The sequence below is a fragment of the Mesoplodon densirostris genome, chromosome 10 (assembly GCF_025265405.1).
Source record: "Mesoplodon densirostris isolate mMesDen1 chromosome 10, mMesDen1 primary haplotype, whole genome shotgun sequence".
In the NCBI taxonomy this organism is placed as follows: domain Eukaryota; kingdom Metazoa; phylum Chordata; class Mammalia; order Artiodactyla; family Ziphiidae; genus Mesoplodon; species Mesoplodon densirostris.
This window is the reverse complement of record NC_082670.1, coordinates 63,866,998-63,884,946: the sequence shown is the minus strand read 5'-3', so window position 1 is coordinate 63,884,946 and position 17,949 is coordinate 63,866,998. Positions and strand designations below refer to the sequence as shown.

The 17,949-nt window shown below is 45.3% G+C and overlaps 1 long non-coding RNA gene across 1 annotated transcript; it reads left to right on the top strand.

The window, feature by feature from the left end:
- The first annotated feature begins 798 nt into the window (after positions 1-798).
- LOC132497656 (uncharacterized) lies at positions 799-13,649 on the top strand. Its single transcript, XR_009533628.1, has 5 exons — positions 799-863; positions 7,729-7,837; positions 10,051-10,152; positions 10,373-10,431; positions 11,186-13,649. It is a non-coding gene; the product is annotated as an uncharacterized LOC132497656 (long non-coding RNA).
- Positions 13,650-17,949: the final 4,300 nt, after the last annotated feature.

The window sequence follows — 17,949 nt, the reverse complement described above, 5'->3', positions numbered from 1 at the left end:
AGTGAGAGGCCCGCATACCGCAAAAAAAAAAAAAAAAAAAAAAAGAGAAGCCACTGCAATGAGAAGCCCGCACACCGCAGTGAAGAGTAGCACCCGCTCGTCGCAACCAGAGAAAGCCTGCGCACAGCAACAAAGACCCAACGCAGCCAAACATAAATAAATAAATAAAATAAATTTAAAAAAAGAAAAAAGGGGCAGAGCGGGAAGGAGGGTGGGGAGGCAGGGAGGCCACACTGATCAGGTGGTAATTAAGTGGAGACCCGGAGGACAAGGCCAGGTCAACGTGTGTTGTGTGTAAGGGTGGGTGTAGGGGACGTGCTTCTAAGGCATTTGGCAGGGTCGTCCCAAGGGAGCCTATGTGGCCGGAGTGCTCAGAGGAGGGGGAAGAGTCTCCAGCTCGTTGCGGTTTCCGGCTTTGACCCATCACGCTGCACTGAGCCCTTCCCATGCCAGCAGGTCCAGCCACCCGTTCGTCTAGGTCCGGGCCACTGAAGGGTGGCCAGATATACCAGCAGGTGGAGGATGGCCTGCCCTTGGGAAATCGGCCCACGCGGCTGCCCTCCCAGTCCTCCGGAATGGCCGGGGCCCATCGGGGCAGAGTGAGGACCGCAGGCCTGCGTCAAGTCTCAGCTTTCCCCACTCCAGCCGCACCTCCGGGTGAGGGTGGGGGCGGAGTCACCATGGTGGGCGGGGCAGTCGAGGAGGATCAATGATCAGCATAGGCGACCTCCGGGCTTGCTAGAGCGGCCTTGGGGCTTGAGGGCCGGTAAGGCGATGACGTACTTCCGCCCCCCGCCACCTCCGTAAAGGCGTCTTTAGGTAGGCGCCGCGGGCAGTTCTCAGTCCGGAGGCGCCCTCTGTCCGTAAGTCGGCGGATCTTTGCGCAGAGGGCTGTGTGTCTCTCATTTCGTCTGCGGAGCAATCAGTAATGGAGTGGGGCTGGTGGGGGTGGGTGGGGAGAGACTTGTCGGAGAGGGCTGACTCCTTCCCGCCCACTGTGATCGGGAGAAGGAAGGCTTTATTATTACTTGCAGCAAGTAAGGAGAACACTAGAGCTCTTTCCCAAAGCAGTGTCACCCTGAACAGCAAAGTTGGGGAAGGTTTAAGCTAATGATACATGCATATTACCATGCATATTCATGAGGGGGGCTTGAGGGGAGCAGAATCTAGCATAGAATCCGGGCAAAGGTTGACAGAGTCCAAGCTTTAGTTGATTGAATTCAGGAGGGTTGACATCTTAATTCCATCCTCCACCTGGGAGGGGGGGCTTAGTTCCTGCAGAACTCAAAGATATGTTATTATGTATATCCCTTGAGGAACCAGGAGGCTGCCCCAGGGCTGCACTATGGTTTCTTGACTGGTCCTCCCGTGTTTCTGCATTCCCTCCTTTAAGATCATTAGTTACTGAGACCTGTTCAAGGGCAAGCGTTGCAGCCAGGCTTAGATCACAAAATGGGTTAGGCCAGAATGAGTTCTCAAGAAAGTCATTCTTTGTTCTCTTTCTCGGGGACCCCCTAACCTATCTGCTTAGACCGCTGCTGTTTCCAACGCGCGCGCGCTGAGAGAAGCCACCACTTAAGGCCACAAGCCTGGGAATTCTCCTCTTATAGGAGTCCGTCCTTTCTGTTATCCTTCAACACTTTTTGTGCTCCTCTGTTGCTCACCTCATTTGCACATTACATGGTGGGCCGGAGGGTGGGATGAGTTCTTTTTTTTTTTTTTTTTTGGCCGCGCTGCGCCGTATGTGGGATGTGGGGTCTTAGTTCCCCCACCAGGGATGCGTGGAGTCTTAACCACTGGACCACCAGGGAAGTCCCTGGGTTGAGTGGGTTGACCCACAGGGCTCAAGTGGGTTTCTGGTGCCGTCAGATCTCATGTCTTTTTATTCCATACATGGCCAGAACTTGAAGCAACTGTGCACCGGCCAAAGAATTCCTTTACCTGCTGTGGTTCCTCTGGGCATGCTCTAGACCGGATACCCTGGCTATCTCTTGAGTCTTGTTTGCCCTTTGTTCCAATTCTGGGTGATATTGATTCCTCCCCCAGTGCTAGCCACTTCCTGCCCACTGCCTCACCCCTCGGAGTCAACAGCTGTACCTTTGAAATGGAGATGCAGGGAAAAAAATTATTTCACTCTACCTTTAGATCAGAAAGTAGTCTCATTTAACTTAGAGCTGGGCTTATTTATGGCTCCTCTTCCTCCCTAGCTTTCAAGTGTTCTTTTTTCCAGGAAGAGAAGGAAACCCATCCATAGCACCTGGGTTCTTGACAGCTTGGCCCCAGGTTAATTACCTTACTCCTAGTCTGCATCTCATGTACCAGGTGACAGTGAAGCCAGTGTAGGACTTAAAGGGCAAACCTGGATTCTTGTCTCAACTCTGTCACCAACTCACGACATGATATGGGACATTTCATTTCACCTTTCTGGGCCCTGCTGTTCTGCTATATCAAACAAGAGGCTGAACTTGAGGTACTTGCTGGCAATGAGATGCCATTATTAAAGGTATTGGGCTATTCATTCACTAAGAGGCTAAGAGATATGAGGGCATATAGTGGAAGTGAATGAAGGAATAGGATGGGGATTGGAATAATTGACATTGAGTGCCTATTCTGTTCATGGCCCTGTGCTGGTCATCCCCATTGCCACCGTGACCACTTATTTTTTACCATTTAAGAATTTTACCATTCTGATTTTGAGAACTTACCATGAGCCAAGAATTACGCCAAATGCTTTACATGTTTTATGCAATCTAGTTCTCATAACCCATATCAGGGATCTCCGGGACCACCTTCACATTCAGAGATTCCCTAGAAGAACTCACAGGACTCAGCATATAGTTTTACTCATGACTAAGATTTATTAGAGTGGTGTACTAAGGATACATAGCCAAATCATAAGGGAAAAAGACACACATGGAGTCTGCAAGAATCCATGTACAAGCTTCCTAATGCTTTCTTGAAAGAAGCATTTACAAGAGAAATTAGAAAATACCTTGACATGAACGAAAATGAAAACCAAAACTTATGGCATATAGTGAAATCAGTACTCAGATAGGAAATTATAGTTGTAGCTGGATTTAGGCAATTATAGAAAATGATTATAATGATCATGAATTATGAGGTGGTAACTCCTAAGGTGATTTTGGCATGACTCACATGTCAGAGGGTGGGAGATGGTCTAGGGTGTTACACGTTTTATAAGTAGGAACTTCTGAGCTAACTAGGGATGAGCTGAAGCGTATAGTGTGGGAAGACATGGGGAGGATTGGGGAAAAGGTGAAGTAATTGTGGCAGAGACTGGTCGTAATGATCATGTGGCTGTGGAAGGAGAGGAACAACCCTGGTTGGGAAAAAGAAAACACCTTAGACTCTGAAGTCAGGGGCAGAGGGAGGGATCGTTAATCTATCTTAGGTTTTGTCTGTGGGATATCTGGCAGATTTAACCCAGGCTTTGCCACTACCCTCAGTTTGACTACTGGCCAGCAAATGATCTTAGTTTAAAAACTCTCAGAATCCTCCCAACAGCCATTGACTCCAGAAAGGAACAGCCTCATCAAGAAACAATAGAACAGGATTAACTTTATGGACATTGATGTGATTCCCTTTAGCCTCATACTGTTATGTTGGACTCTCTTGTACATTTTTCACAGATCAGTGATTTTTCTAAATTCTCTAGCATGAATGGTAATGGACAATTGTATTGACCTGGATTTTTTGCTAGCCAGTTTAGCTGGGATATGTGCCATTGCTAGTTTTTCTTCTCTCACCTGGATTAATGACACATTTAGTTGGCTTGGCTCTGGATGTGGAGCCTGACATGGTCTTTCCTCCATTGAGCCTGGTTATACTACTGTGAGTCGTAATCCTGGTCACTCTTGTCCAATGCTACCTAAGACAAATGGAATATATTTGGCCCAATCCTCTATCTGTACAATTAATTAGAGTATCTGATGACCTATGTGGTGACTTATGCTCCTGAGAATTCTTTCTGTGTTAGAAGTTAGGAGGTAAAGTTGTAGGGGAATGTGTCTACCATGGTGCCCTGGCAATTTCACGCATATCTATGTAGGCCGTGCAGGCATAGGCTTGAACAATAGCTAATTTGAGTCTTGGCAGATCATCTTGTGATCATTCCAGAACATGAGAGGATGAGAGGAACTTTACAAGATTTTGAGGCCATCTCCCTCTTCTGTCCCTATCCCCGTGGGAGGCTGCCATGAGACAATTTGTCATTGCCTCCCAGATTCTGATGAGGTATGAGGCTTTCTGCCCCACTCTCCTCAGGTTATAACTGCAGACTATAACGCTGTTTAGCTGCAGTCTAAAATTGTCTCCTCAGCAAGGCGTATTCCACAACCCACGTTGCAGTCGTCTAGCCCCCTTTTGTTTCCGTGTCATTGTTTTTGGTGTGTGGGACAAGGACTTGGGGAACTGGGATATTTGGTTACTCTTCCCTTTGCTGTTTATGTAAGTAATACATTATATGAATCTAAAAATGGCATATTATATCTTTACTGGTCAAATCAGTTAGGAGTTAGCCTTGGCCTTGGCCTTGCCTGCTGCTGTGTGTTTGACAGAAGAACAATAGAGAGAGTAAAAATATATGGTTAATTATGATAGACTATTCCTCTCCTCTTTAGTTTTCTAAAAGATTTTGAACCAAACACTGATCATAGTCATAAGAGACCTTTTTTCAGGTGGACGATGACTTAGTCATCAGTTATCTGAGGGCTCCTTGTTCTGAGCTAAAACTCCCATAATTGTTTTGTCACCAGTTCAGTTTTCTCCATCTGGTCCCAAAGAAAATCATGGGAACATTTTTTTTGTATGCTCAACCTTCCTAGTGATCTTCCCCAAGTTAAGAGTCTCTGCTTCTTTCTCAGCACTCACAGACTATCAGCTAGTGTCCCTTTATGAGTTATTCCAGTATCCTCTTAGAAACCAACCAACCAACCAACAAGCCTGGGAGTTCATCTGAGGTCTCCTTTGCTCTGTGACTTTTCATAGGTATGGTATCTGTAAGCTCTCAGTACCTGGGTAGCTATAACGCATCTGAACCTGTAGACTTGAATTACTGTGAAGCAGACATCATCTTCCTACCTTGTTCACCCAAGAGACTGAATATACAAATGAACAATGGCCAAACCATATAGAAAAATAGAACTCTGACCCACAATCTGCAGCAGCCCGTCCAGGAAACCAACCCACTATCTACAGTAACCAGTCCAAGAGTTCAAACTACTATCTGTAGCAATCAGTCCAGGAAGCCAAAATAACCCCTGTAGTAATAAGCCTCAAACAGCCAAAATTTGAATAATGCTTCCCAACCAATCACATAAGATGCTTTGCTTCTAGTAAGCCCTCATGCCTACAGTCTTTAATCAGAGCATACCTGAAGCCTCCCTTTTTTCCTACTACAGAGCTTTCCCACTTCTCTGCCAAATGCAAGTATGGTGGATGACTTCCTTGCTATAATAAGCTCTGAATAAATAGCTGTTGCTTGTTCTCAGTTGGGAGGTCTTCCTTTATTTCCACAACTTTCTTTAAACGCATAGCTTCCTGACATGCTGTGTGATGTTAGGTAAGTCGTTTCCTCTCTTTGGGCCTTACTTTCTTCAACTGAAAAACTGGTTCAACATTTAATCATGCTTTTATTCAACAAACATTCTATGCCACTTAAAGAAATTGGGCCTTAAGAGGTGCTAGACGTTGGGCGGATGTTAGAGGCACAAAGATGAACATATCAAGGACATAGTCTGCTCTCTGGGAATGTAGAACTTAGTAAAAGGAGGCAGATATGTGAACAGGCATAGTCAAGTGAAGGATGTGCTACCTTATACCAGCATCCATCCTACAAAGGTGCAATGAGGTGGATAAGAGTGGTCAGTGGGAAGAAAAGGGCCAGGAAAGGATTCCCAGAGGAAGCCTCCTCCCCAGCCTCCCCCCACCCCCACCCCCCTACCGTTCTCCTTGATTTGTGCAGCGCCCGGAGCCCTCTGTGTCTCTGGGAGAGCTGGACCACTCTCCCCTCCCGACTTTGCATGGCGAGAAGGGAGTACCATGGAGACGCGGAGCCCTCCACCGTCCTAGAGAAGCCGGAATGGCAAGAGTGCTGCAGCCTCCGCCTCTCGCATGCGGATACCGGGCCCACGCAGAAAGTAGGGAGCTGGGCCTGAGGCTGGTTGGAGCTTCGAGTCTGGCTCTTGTTCGGGCGGCTCCCGGGTCGGGGGCCGCTATGTCAGGCCCGCCCGGGTCTGGAGCGTCCCTCCCTGACCCTGGGCAGTCCCCGGTCGGGCCCGGTGAGCGCTGAGCCGGCGCCACGAAGCTGGCTCGGCTCTGCCCGGGGCTCTAGGCCCACACGAGGGGCGGAGAGGAGGCAGTGTGGCTACCGATAAATCGGGGTACAGCCCAGAGTGGAAGGCCCGGAGGAACAGGTAGGGGCAGAGTGGATTCGACATCCCCCAGGCTTGCGGCGGCAGGGGAAGCACACGTGCAGATGCACAGGCGTGAGCCAATTCTGGGGCAGAGGTGTCCCAGCACAGAGCGCTGTGCGCGGCGACGAATGGCCAGAATTTCCACGACTGGTTTTACAGAGATGTTTTTGTTTGAGGTGGGTCTTAAGAAGAACATGAGCTTGCAGGAGTAGGAGGAAGGATCTGGATCTTCAGGCCGGGGGTGGAGGGGGGGTGGGGACGGGGGGGCGGTGTAGGTCCAAGGATACAGATCTGGGCAAGGAAAGGGTTTGGGTTCATAATGGAACCATGACAGTATAGGGCATGAGGGTGGTCTTGCAGGAGATGATCCTTGGGAAGTAAGCTGGGTCCCTGAATGGTGACTGGAATTGTCTGCAGTTCAGAGGAGTTGGACTTTTTTAGGCAAGCAGAAGTGAGCCAGCCAAAGTCTTTGAGCCTTGGAATGCTGGGGAAGTTGCTGTGAGAACATTGCCGGGCAAAGACTGATGGGAATGGACCAGAATTGGCCCCTACGTAGTATGGAGATTGAGATCCTGAATGAAGCAGTGGCTGGGAATTACAAGAAGTCTTATAAATTATAAGAAGTTTCATTAGGTCCCATTTGTTTATTTTTGTTTTTATTTCCCTTTCTGTAGGAGGTGGGTCAAAAAGGATCTTACTGTGATTTATGTCAGAGTGTTCTGCCTATGTTTTCCTCTAAGAGTTTGACAGGCTCTTGGATTCTTAATGACCCAACCTTAGTGGTTGCTGGGAAGTAGGAAGTCCTGGTATCAATTCGGGCCTCACATAGGACTTCCTTACCCCCGGCTGAGAGCTTCTATTCTCCTGACTCATGTGCTGTGGATACAGTGGGAGGAGAGGAGATTCCTGGTGCCCCTCTGAGCCCTCAGTTCCCACCACCTCAGTTTGGGAGACCCAGCCCAGTACCAACCACCCTCATGCAGACGTCTGAACTTGAGAGCTCTCGGAGAGGGAGAGCACAAGAAAGCTCAGTTCCTCAAAGAGTAAAGTCATCTATTTGCTCACGCACGCTGTTATTGAGCACCCCTTCCTCTCCGTTTCCTGACCTTTGTGAGCCTCCAGGCCCCTCTCCCCTGGATCTCCTGTCCCTTTCCCCGGACTTCTTTTTTTTGTTCTCCCTAGTAATTTCCCTTCTTCCCCTCCCGCCCCTGAAGACACAGGCCTGGGAGGAGCCCTGGGATTGGTCTATGTCACCCTACTCACCCGCCTGTCCCATTTCCTTCCTGTCAAGCAGCATTTCCACTTCCCAAGCCGGCTCTGATTTTCCAGCTGGAACGAAGCACCATGGAGCTTGGCTCCTCAGGGAGCTCTGGATGGAGAGGGCCCGAGGGGCATCTCCTCAGGTGAGTGAGGATACATGTGCCAGTCATCTGACCACTTCCCTTGTCTTAATCTTTAAATTGTCATGGGTGTGTGTTCTCTTAACCTAGTGCTGTAGACACCAGTGGGATTCTTTGTTTTCCTCTGTGTTCCCATGGTTTTCCATCTTCTTGAGTCCTTGCTGTATTCATCCGGGCTCTTCTGTGTGCCATCTTCATACACCTGTTTTTCCTCTTCCCCATCTCCACTGTTCTTTTCAGGCCCGTTATGTATCTTTACTCCCTGACTTTTCTGTTTCCTTTCTGATCTGAGGTGGCCTTTCTACTTTCCTGGCCTGCTTATAATCTTCCAGCAGAAGATTCAGATTGCCCTTTGGGGTATCATGGCCATTTTTTTCATTAGAAATCAAGAAGTCTGATTAACCCCCTGAGCCAAATACTTCCTGTTCCTCAGGGATTTCTGGTGGGAAAGCCCTGGCATTTGTTTAGGCTCAACACAGGGCTTCCCTGCTCCTAATTTCCTACCGAGAACCGTGTCCTCTTATTGCCCCCCGGCCCCATTTCATCTTCTTCCCACAGAGGCTCTTCTGTGGGCACAGGTGACTTGAGCTGTGCCCTCATCTTCCCCATTCACACAGTTCCTTGCTGTGTCTGGAAGTCTTTCCATGTTAGCATACCATTGATTGCAAGTAACAACCCAATTCAAACTGGCTTAAATAAAAAAGGAATTTATTGTTTTGTGTAATTGGGAAGTCCATAGGTAGAATGGGCTGCAGGTACATTTGGATCAGAATTTCAGTCTCTGCTCTTCTCTGTCTCCTCGTATGTTGGTTTTGTCTACAGTCTGGCTCCTCTCGTGGTTGTAAGGTGATTGGTAGTTGTAACCAGGACTGTGCTTCTTCACACCGATGGGGAGGAACAGAGCAGGGCTTCCTTAGGCTTTAACCATTGTGAATCACAGTCCCAAGTATTGCCCTGCTGCACCATCTTAAGTCTTATGCCAGCTCTAAATCGGTCTCCACAGCCAGGGAAAAGCTGTGCACTGATTGACTTGGCCAGGATTGCTGGTCCCTGAACGGATCTCTCCTGTAGTGAGTGGGATGGGATAACCTGTTTGGCTTAGCTCAGTGAGGGCCTGTACCAGGAGCTGGACTTGGGATCACTCCCACCCAAAGGGCCTGGCTACTCCCTAGCGGGGGAGGGGTAGAATGGATGTAGGGAGGCACCTACAGTGTCCTCTACATTCTCTCAGGATCTCAGTACCTACTCTCCCTGCCACTCAAGGGCATTCTCATCTCTGCTTTAGGCAGAAAGCTAACAACTAAGTTATTCCTTGAGCAAAACCCTAACTCCCTGACTTGCAGCAGCCCTCCTTGGAGCTCATGTCCCTAGTCGAAGTCTTAAAGAAGAGAATACTCACGAGGCACATAGTCCTTTGCCTCAGAAGCATGAAAGGTCATCATTTTTTTTAAGTCCTCTCCATATATATATATTTATTTATTTAATTTTTTATACAGCAGGTTCTTATTAGTTATCCATTTTATACATATTAGTGTATATATGTCAATCCCAATCTCCCAGTTCATCACACTGAAAGGTCATCATTTGGAAATTGCAGAATTGATCTGTTTCTTAGGAGGATTTGGATGGGAGTTACAAAGAGACCAATCTTAGCTAGATCTGAAGAATTTATTAGAGTGGACCTTTGTAAATAGGGGTGTTTATTGTTAGAGTAAGAAGTGACTTCTGGGAGTGGCTGAATTAGGCTATGAGGCCATTTCTATGTATGCCATAGAGAGACCCATTGTTGATCCTTTGTGAAAAGAGAAGGCAGTAGATAAATAGATAGGAAGGAAGGAAAGTAAGAGGTGGTGCTTTCCCAACATAGCCTCAGGAACAGCTCCTTGCAATTCTGTCCTATCCTGATACTTTGCTATGTGAATTGGCTTTCAGCTTCTAGGGGCAGGTGCAGAAGAGACCTTAGTCTTTCCTGTTTCTTCTTGACATTTTAAATGAGTGATAAGTTTTTGTATATTGGTGAACTGATGGAATCACAACTTCCCTGAACCTCTATTTCCTATCCTTTATATTCTTATTACTCTCAAGTTTCAGGTCATCTGTTTTACCAGTCTTTCCCCCAACCTTCATTCTCCCCTACCACTTCCGTCTCAGCTCCTTTCCTAATGGGCCCCACTCCTCCAGCTGAGTCAGCCTTATTTATATCTTGATCCTGGCAGGATATCTATTTCTAAAGCCTGCTGGGATCTCCCATCTTGAGCAGGTAGAAGAGCCATTGAAACTGAAACTGCAAGGAGAGGGTCCAAGCCTAATTTGTACCGGTAAGTGAGAGGTAAATGAGCACTTTTCTCCCAGTCACACATTTTTCTCCTGTCTTTCTTTTGTAAAATGTTAAAATTCCATTCCATTTATGTTCTAAATAAAAAACCCTCTAAAAATCCGCAAATCAACTAATTAATCAGAGGAAATGTAAACTCTAAACTTCCAGCTTTTATTTGGACAAGTGCAGATAATTAAATTTGGATGGATCTTTCATCTTAGGCTCAAACTGAACAGAGGGCTTACCTGTCTGGCTGCAGTGGTGAATCAATATGTTAAAGGTAAATGCTGTATTTTTCTCATTGTGTTCATTGCTAGGGATCAGAAATCAAGTAATATATGGCTCCTATCCCAGAAAGGCTCACAGTCTGATGAGACATTATACAAAAATGTATAATTATAACAAAATGTGATGCTGTAACAGAGATTTGAATAAGACACTATGGAACAAAGAGACACTTTGGCCAACACTGCCTAAAGTAATTCAGGGAAGCACTGTTCATGGTGGACCTGGTGTTTGGATTGAATGAGAAGACTTTATTTCCATTCAGTGTTGAAAAGTATGAGAGAGTCTTCTTTGTGCTCCCCACCATGTGTGATAAGCTCAGGGTCTCCAGGTATACCACAGATATTCTTTATTTCTGAACAGGTCCTCTGCTCTGAATCCTGGCTAGTTCTTCTCATGTTATAAACTGAACTACCTAGAAGGAATTTTGACTTATCTCCCTTAGAGTTCAATTCAACTATTTCCCAAGAGCATCCCCCACCCCCAACTCCCCACCTGCCTGCCCCATGCTTGCTCTGGTGCTGGAAATCAGAGCCCTCAGCCCTCAGGGACTGTCTGCCTAATTTCTGCCTTTTGATTTTGGTTGCTTTCTGTATGTTAGCTCTGTTTCGCCGTTTTCAGTTAGATCAGGGCCACTTAGACATAGGCGTGGCACTTGGCGAAAAATGGACATATTAACACCACTTGGTGACCTTAGTCACTCTGTCATGGGTAATGATGACATTTGCAGCTCTGGTTTCTTCTTTCAGAGTCTGTGTCCAAGAGTGAGAAAGAAGGTTTTATTCTGAAGGAGGATACTTTTGAGGAGGCACAGGACCACATGGTGCTATCAGGTGGACCCCAGTGCTGTGGTTCCCAGGAATTCTGGTTTGGAAAAACCTGTGAAGAGGAGAAAAGCAGGTTAATGAGATGGCCTGCCTACCGCAATAGGGAAAGTGTGGAGAACACTACATGTGACATTATAGAAGTGATTGTCAAGGATGAGATGATCTCAGTAGAAGAGCATTTGAAAGATGCTGATTTATACCCACCTTGTACCTCAGAAAAGTCTACATGAGCAGGTATTCTATATATGTGAAGAATGTGGCAAGTGTTTTGATCAAAATGAAGACTTTGATCAACATCAGAATTCATATTGGGAAGAAAGTCTGTGGATGAAAGGAATGCTGGAAGACTTTCAGTTTCACATCACACTGCATTGTACATCAGAGGATTCACACTGGGGTGAAACCCTACGTATGTCAAGAATGTGCTAAAGCCTTCGTTTGGAAGTCAAACCTGATTGGGCACCAGAGAATTCACACCGGAGGGAAACCCTTTGAATGTAAGGAATGTGGGAAGGGCTTTAGTCAGAACACAAGCCGTACACAACATCAGCGAAACCACACCGGGGAGGAACCATATACATGTAAGGAATGTGGGAAAAGTTTTACTCAGAGCCCAGTCCTTCTTCAACATCAGAGAATCCACACTGGGGAGAAAACTTATGAATGTAAGGACTGTGGGAAAGGCTTCATGTGGAACTTGGATCTTGCTCAGCACCAATGGGCCCACACTGGAGAGAAGCCTCATGAATGTATTGACTGTGGGAAAAGCTTCATGTGCAAGGCACGCCTTACTCGTCATTAGAGAATCCATACTGGGGCAAGACCCTATAAATATAATGACTGTGGGAAGGCCTTCAGTCAGAATTCTGTTTTGATTATGCACCAGAGGCGCCATGCTAGAGAGAAACCCTATAACTGTCAGACTTCTCACTTTCTTGAACATTAGAGAATGTGTAATGGTGATACTTGTTTATAATTCTTATGCTACAGGAACCCCAGCCACAAGATGAGATGACTGCCCACAGTTTGCTGTAACTGTAATAGCCAGTATTGTCTTGCCCCTTCTCCTGAGTGGATACCCTGTCCTCCAGCAAGACTGGTCTCTCTGTTCAGCCATATTCATACTAGGCAACATTTAATTGAGCACCTACTCTATGTCAGGTACTGTGCTAACCATTTTACATACATTCCTTAACTTTTCTTAATCCTATAAGGTAGGTACTCTTATCCTCATTTTACAAATGAGAAATCTGAGGTTGAAAGAGGTTATAAACTCATTCAAGTTCACTCAGGTAGTAAAGTTTAGGGTTAAGATTGGAACCAGGCCTATCTGACTCCCAAATCTATTGTTCTTTATCTGTGCACATTTCTGCTTCTGCCTGCTTTTATTTGCTCAAATTTCCCTGGGCTAAAAGTCTCCTTTCCTCATCTAAGACCCAGCTCCTTCAGGTGAACAGACCTCTCTTTGTTTTCTAATTGTAGTCAGTACCACCCAAGTTGGTATTTGATTATGTGCTGTCTTATATTTTTTGTAATAGTCTCATGCCTGTTAGTCTGGCTAAATGACTCTTTGAGGACCAACACTGCATTTCTTTATGTTTTTCAAATCTTGAAACGTATTTATTTTTGACTAGCTATAACATACTCATGATAAAAAAAAATTGAAATAGTTCAAAAAGGTGTTCAGTGAAAAGTAAATTTCCTTGTCACTCCTGTCTCCCAGTCGTCCTCAGAGAAAATACATTGTTTCTGTGTCTTTCTGGGTACATGCCCGCACAAGTATTTATTAATACTACTTTCCATAAGTCTACCCCACTTAAAACCATATTTGATATAGTGATATTGCTATTACTTTGCCAACTCCAGGACCTTCTCTTCCTCAGAAGTTGTGGGCCTCCTTTAGGTCACCAAGGTAACTTAAGGAAAGCAGTGGAGATAGTCTGGGTTGTGCAGTCTTGGGAAACCTGATTGCCCTTGTGTTATAAGAGAGTACTCTGGGACTGGGAAAATATAAACCAAGTGGGAACTTTTTTTCATAAAAATTTGTAGAGCTACAACCCCTCTCATTGCACCACTATCCTAAATTCTCTCCTAGTCTGTCCCCTTCTCATCACCATAATACCTACATCCCGAAGTAAGCTGTGGGGCTGTCATCACCAAAGGAGGGAGAAGTGGTCACTTCATGCTCTATTGGGTATCCTCAATCAGTTAGCAGTGGCAATATAATCCAGTATCTTGGTGTCAGGGTCACAAATGCCCTGCATAGGTCCAGGATCAAACATAAATGCTAGACACGCATAGATTCTACGCAGCAAGTAAGGGGAAGGTGAAGAATTCCAAAATTGACTATACTTGAAATCAAGTCTGTAAAATAAAATATTTTTAAAAAGAGGATACAGGCTGTTAAAATATTAACTATGAAGAAATGCAGGACATTAATGAATGGTATGAACCATCTTAAAGAGTCAGAGAACCAAAGGCCCTATTCAGAGAAGAAGAACGCTGGCCAAAACAGATGAAACATCCATTCCAGACTCTCCACCTTTAGAGCCATTTTCCAGACTGCAGTTTGCCCCATTGCTATTTAGGCATCCCACTTTATAAGCTCCCAGCCAGTGAGTATAATTGTTGATAAAGGAGCAAGGAAGAAAAGCCAGAGGCCTGCTTGGACCAAACTTATGCTTCCTGAAAAGTACAAACATACTGATAACTCTGGAGTTTCTGACTGCTGAAGCCAAAGGCCATGTAGTAAGGAGAACTTGGGTCTGGTGTAGTCCAGCTAGAGTACCTCTAATAAACAGTAAAAATTTTATTTTTTACTACACAGACCCAGGAAATGGAAATGAGTGATGTGAACACGTGTTTTGAGGAAGTTGTTTATTATGCAAATATTACTGAGCACCTGCTTGTATGCAAAGCACTGTGCCAGGTGCTGTAAAGGAATGATATGTCAGACCTGCTCCCTGCCTTCCTGGAACATTAATCTAGTGAAGATTAAAGGGACCAACCAAAAAAAATCAAGTGAACAAGATTATTAAAGTTTGCTAAGTGCTCTGAAGGGAATGAAGAAGGTACAGAAAGTGGGGCCCTCTTTCTATAGATGCTCACAGAAGGCCTATCCTAAGAGGTAACATTAAAGGTATGACTCAGAGGATGAGAAAGAGCCTCTTGTACCAATAACAGGAAGAACAGCAGGCAGAGGGAACAGCTGTGCAGACTCCCTGATGTGTGAAGAGTTTGGCACGTTCAAGAAAACAGAAGGTTTTCGCAAAACGAACAGGGCATGTGTGGCACCAGTTGGGATTATACAGATCGATGGGCCAGGTCATTCAATTCCACCCTAAGTGAAAAGAAGTCATTGAAGAGTATTCAGTGGAGGAATGACGTGTTTGATTCTTATTATAAGATGATGATGAGCACTCTGACTGCTAATAGAAAATGGGTTGTAAGGGGACAAAAGTGAAAGTAGAGATCATGTTGGAGACTGCTAGCTGTCCAAGTTGGAGATGATGGTGGCCTGGAGAGGGTGGTGGTAATGGAAATGAAGAGAAAGTGGATTTAAGATATATTTTGGAAATAAAATCAGTGAGCTGCTGTCAATGGATTAGATGCAAGGATAATGGACAGGGAGGAATCAGGGATAGCTTTCTGGCTTCTGACTTGAGCAGCTGAGTTAGACAGTGGTGCCATTTACTGGAATGAATAAGACTGGAATAGGAATAGGTTTGGAGATGGAAAAGTCTAGAACTCTACTTTGGATTAACATTTGCGATAAGTGTGAGATGTACAATTAGAAAGTTCAAGTAGGTGGTTTTATATATGGGCTGGACCTCTGGGTTAGTGATACCTGGAGCTGTACATTTGAGAGCAGTCAAACGAACAGAAAGTATGTAAAGCCATGGGAAGAAATGAATGTAATCTAGAGCTGCACTATCTAATACAGTAGCCACTAGCCACATGTGGGTATTAAAATTAAATTTAAAATGTATGTCCTTAGCCACACTGGCCAGATTCCAAGCACACAGTAACTATATGTGGTAGTTGGATACCTTATTGGATGGTGTAGGTGTAGAACATTTTCATTATTGCAGAAAGGTCTATTGGACAGTGCTGCCCCCAGAGACAGTACAGCAAAATATGAGGGCCCAGGATGAAGTCTTACGGAATGCCACCTCTATTTAGGAAATTGGACAGGGGGAAACACCAAGAAGAAATGCTAAGAAATAGCATCAGTGAGGGATTGGCAACACTACACTACCACTGGCAACATTATGCAGGCAGCAGTTGAAGTAGGGTTGACTTTCCAATTGGGATTGTAAGGAGGTGATCATTAAAATCCTAAACATTCAAAAGCTCCCAGAGTGAAGGTGATATATATGTTAGATGAGGTCAGTTTTTTTTTTTTTTTTTTTTGCGGTACGCGGGCCTCTTACTGTTGTGGCCTCTCCTGTTGCGGAGCACAGGCTCCGGACGCACAGGCTCAGCGGCCATGGCTCACGGGCCCAGCCACTCCGCGGCATGTGGGATCTTCCCGGACCGGGGCACGAACCCGTGTCCCCTGCATTGGCAGGCGGACTCTCAACCACTGCACCACCAGGGAAGTCCGAGGTCAGTATTTTAAAATGGGAGAGAGAGATAGAATGAATAAGGATAAGAACCCATGGAAATGGAACTATGAAAGAGAAGAAACAGTTTAGACTTACAGAAGAGGATCATGGAAGTTGATCAACCCTAGGAACTCTCTTTCAAAGATGGAAACGTTTGTAGGCAGAGTGGTGGAATGGCAAGACAAATTTTAGAAGTATCACAATGAGAGAATTAGCAAAACATGGCAAAAGATAGGTGTTCTAGGAGGATTAAGAAATAGCACGTGGAAATGGATGTCCAGTAAGACAGAGTCTCTAGCAGATATGAAAAAATCCTGGGCATTCCACATGATCTGACTTAAAACATTGGTGACGTGGCGAACCCAAAATTCACATAGGGTAGGGGATCCTGGAAGATACCTCAAAGAGATGGGAAAATACCCACTGGAGAATCTGGAACTGAGTATATTTTCATCAAATTTGGAAAGTATGTTACGGTATGACAAATATTAGTCCGGTGGGATTCACAAAGTTAAGGTTAGGGCATGAAAGGTACCTATTTAGATACTTAACCTCCAAGCAACTGAGATGAAATACAAATGAGGAGCTTGTGTGACCACTAAGAGAAAATGTGATATTAAGGTGCTATACAAGAAAACAGTGCTTTCAAATATAAGCCAGGATCAGTATAATTAATTTGCAAATGACAGAAAACCCAAATCTAACTAGTTTAGTAAAAGATGTTTATAGGCTCACATAACTGAAAAGTTCAGAGGTAGGACAATGTTCCAATACCTATTGAGAGGGACAGAGTTCAGACCTAGAGAAGATTCTCTGATGTTGAAAGACAATTCCTCTGCCCAGTGATTGAGATGAAAATTATAGAGTGGAAAATTGCTTCCTTACTTCAGCAGAAAGAGAAAACAAAAAGAACGGGCTTTAACCATTTTTTTTCTCCGAAGGACTATATTTGTCTGGTGGAAGTGATATAGATACTGGAGTTAAGCAACTGAATTGTTAGCCTCTACCCCCATTTCCAGCATACATAGTCCAGGCTAAAGTGTGCTTAGCATGAATGCAGCTGGAAACCCGATGTCTTCTGATTTCCACTGTATTGTACCCCCTAAAGCTGATAAAAACTTATTCATTGTCAAGTATATAACAGAAACTTTATTCTGTTGATAATATCAAAAGAAATGAGAAAGAGGGCTTCCCTGGTGGCGCAGTGGTTGAGAGTCTGCCTGCCGATGCAGGGGACACGGGTTCGTGCCCCGGTCCGGGAAGATCCCACATGCCGCGGAGCGGCTAGGCCCGTGAGCCATGGCCGCTGAGCCTGCACGTCCGGAGCCTGTGCTCTGCAACGGGAGAGGCCACAACAGTGAGAGGCCCACATACCGCAAAAAAAACAAAAAACAAAAAAGAACTGGTGTGAAAGAAGAAGTCAAACAGTACATTTGTCTGGCAGACAATCAGCTGGTGTCTTGGGTTGTGTCTTATACTACAGATTTCTCTTCCCACAAGAGCACCCGGTAGAAAACTCGACATAGGCTTTTCACTCTGACCCCTTCTCTTTGAGAAAATATTAACTCTTGAGTGCACGGGATCTAACTACCAGGCCCCAAATTTATTTTATTATTTTCCTGGGAGTCTCAAAGGGTATTCAGGCAAATGGGGCTGGCTAAACTCCCTTACTATTTCTGCCTTGGGGGTGGCAGATCAGATTCCCTGATATTCCTTTGAAAAATACAAGCCTGGGTGAAGAGGAAACAAGAAAAAGAGGGGAGTGATATATGCTGGAAACTGGTGGCAAATAAGATTCAAAACAAAAAGAACCCCCAGGATATATAAAGCAAAAGTATTCTGAAAAGGTGACAGATATACCCGAGGGAAGCAGCACATGGTGATGTTAATATGGAAACTGCAAATCAACTCAGCACAAACATAGGAGGTGGACATGGTCCATCCAGGGAGCCTTGATGCCGGCTCCACCTGCAGGTGGGGCTGGAGGCTGTTGCCCTGCAGAGTGGGAGTTGTTCTGAAAGATTAGTTCTGGTTCATGACAGCTACTCTCTATTTCTCTTCTGTCTGTCCACTAGCTCC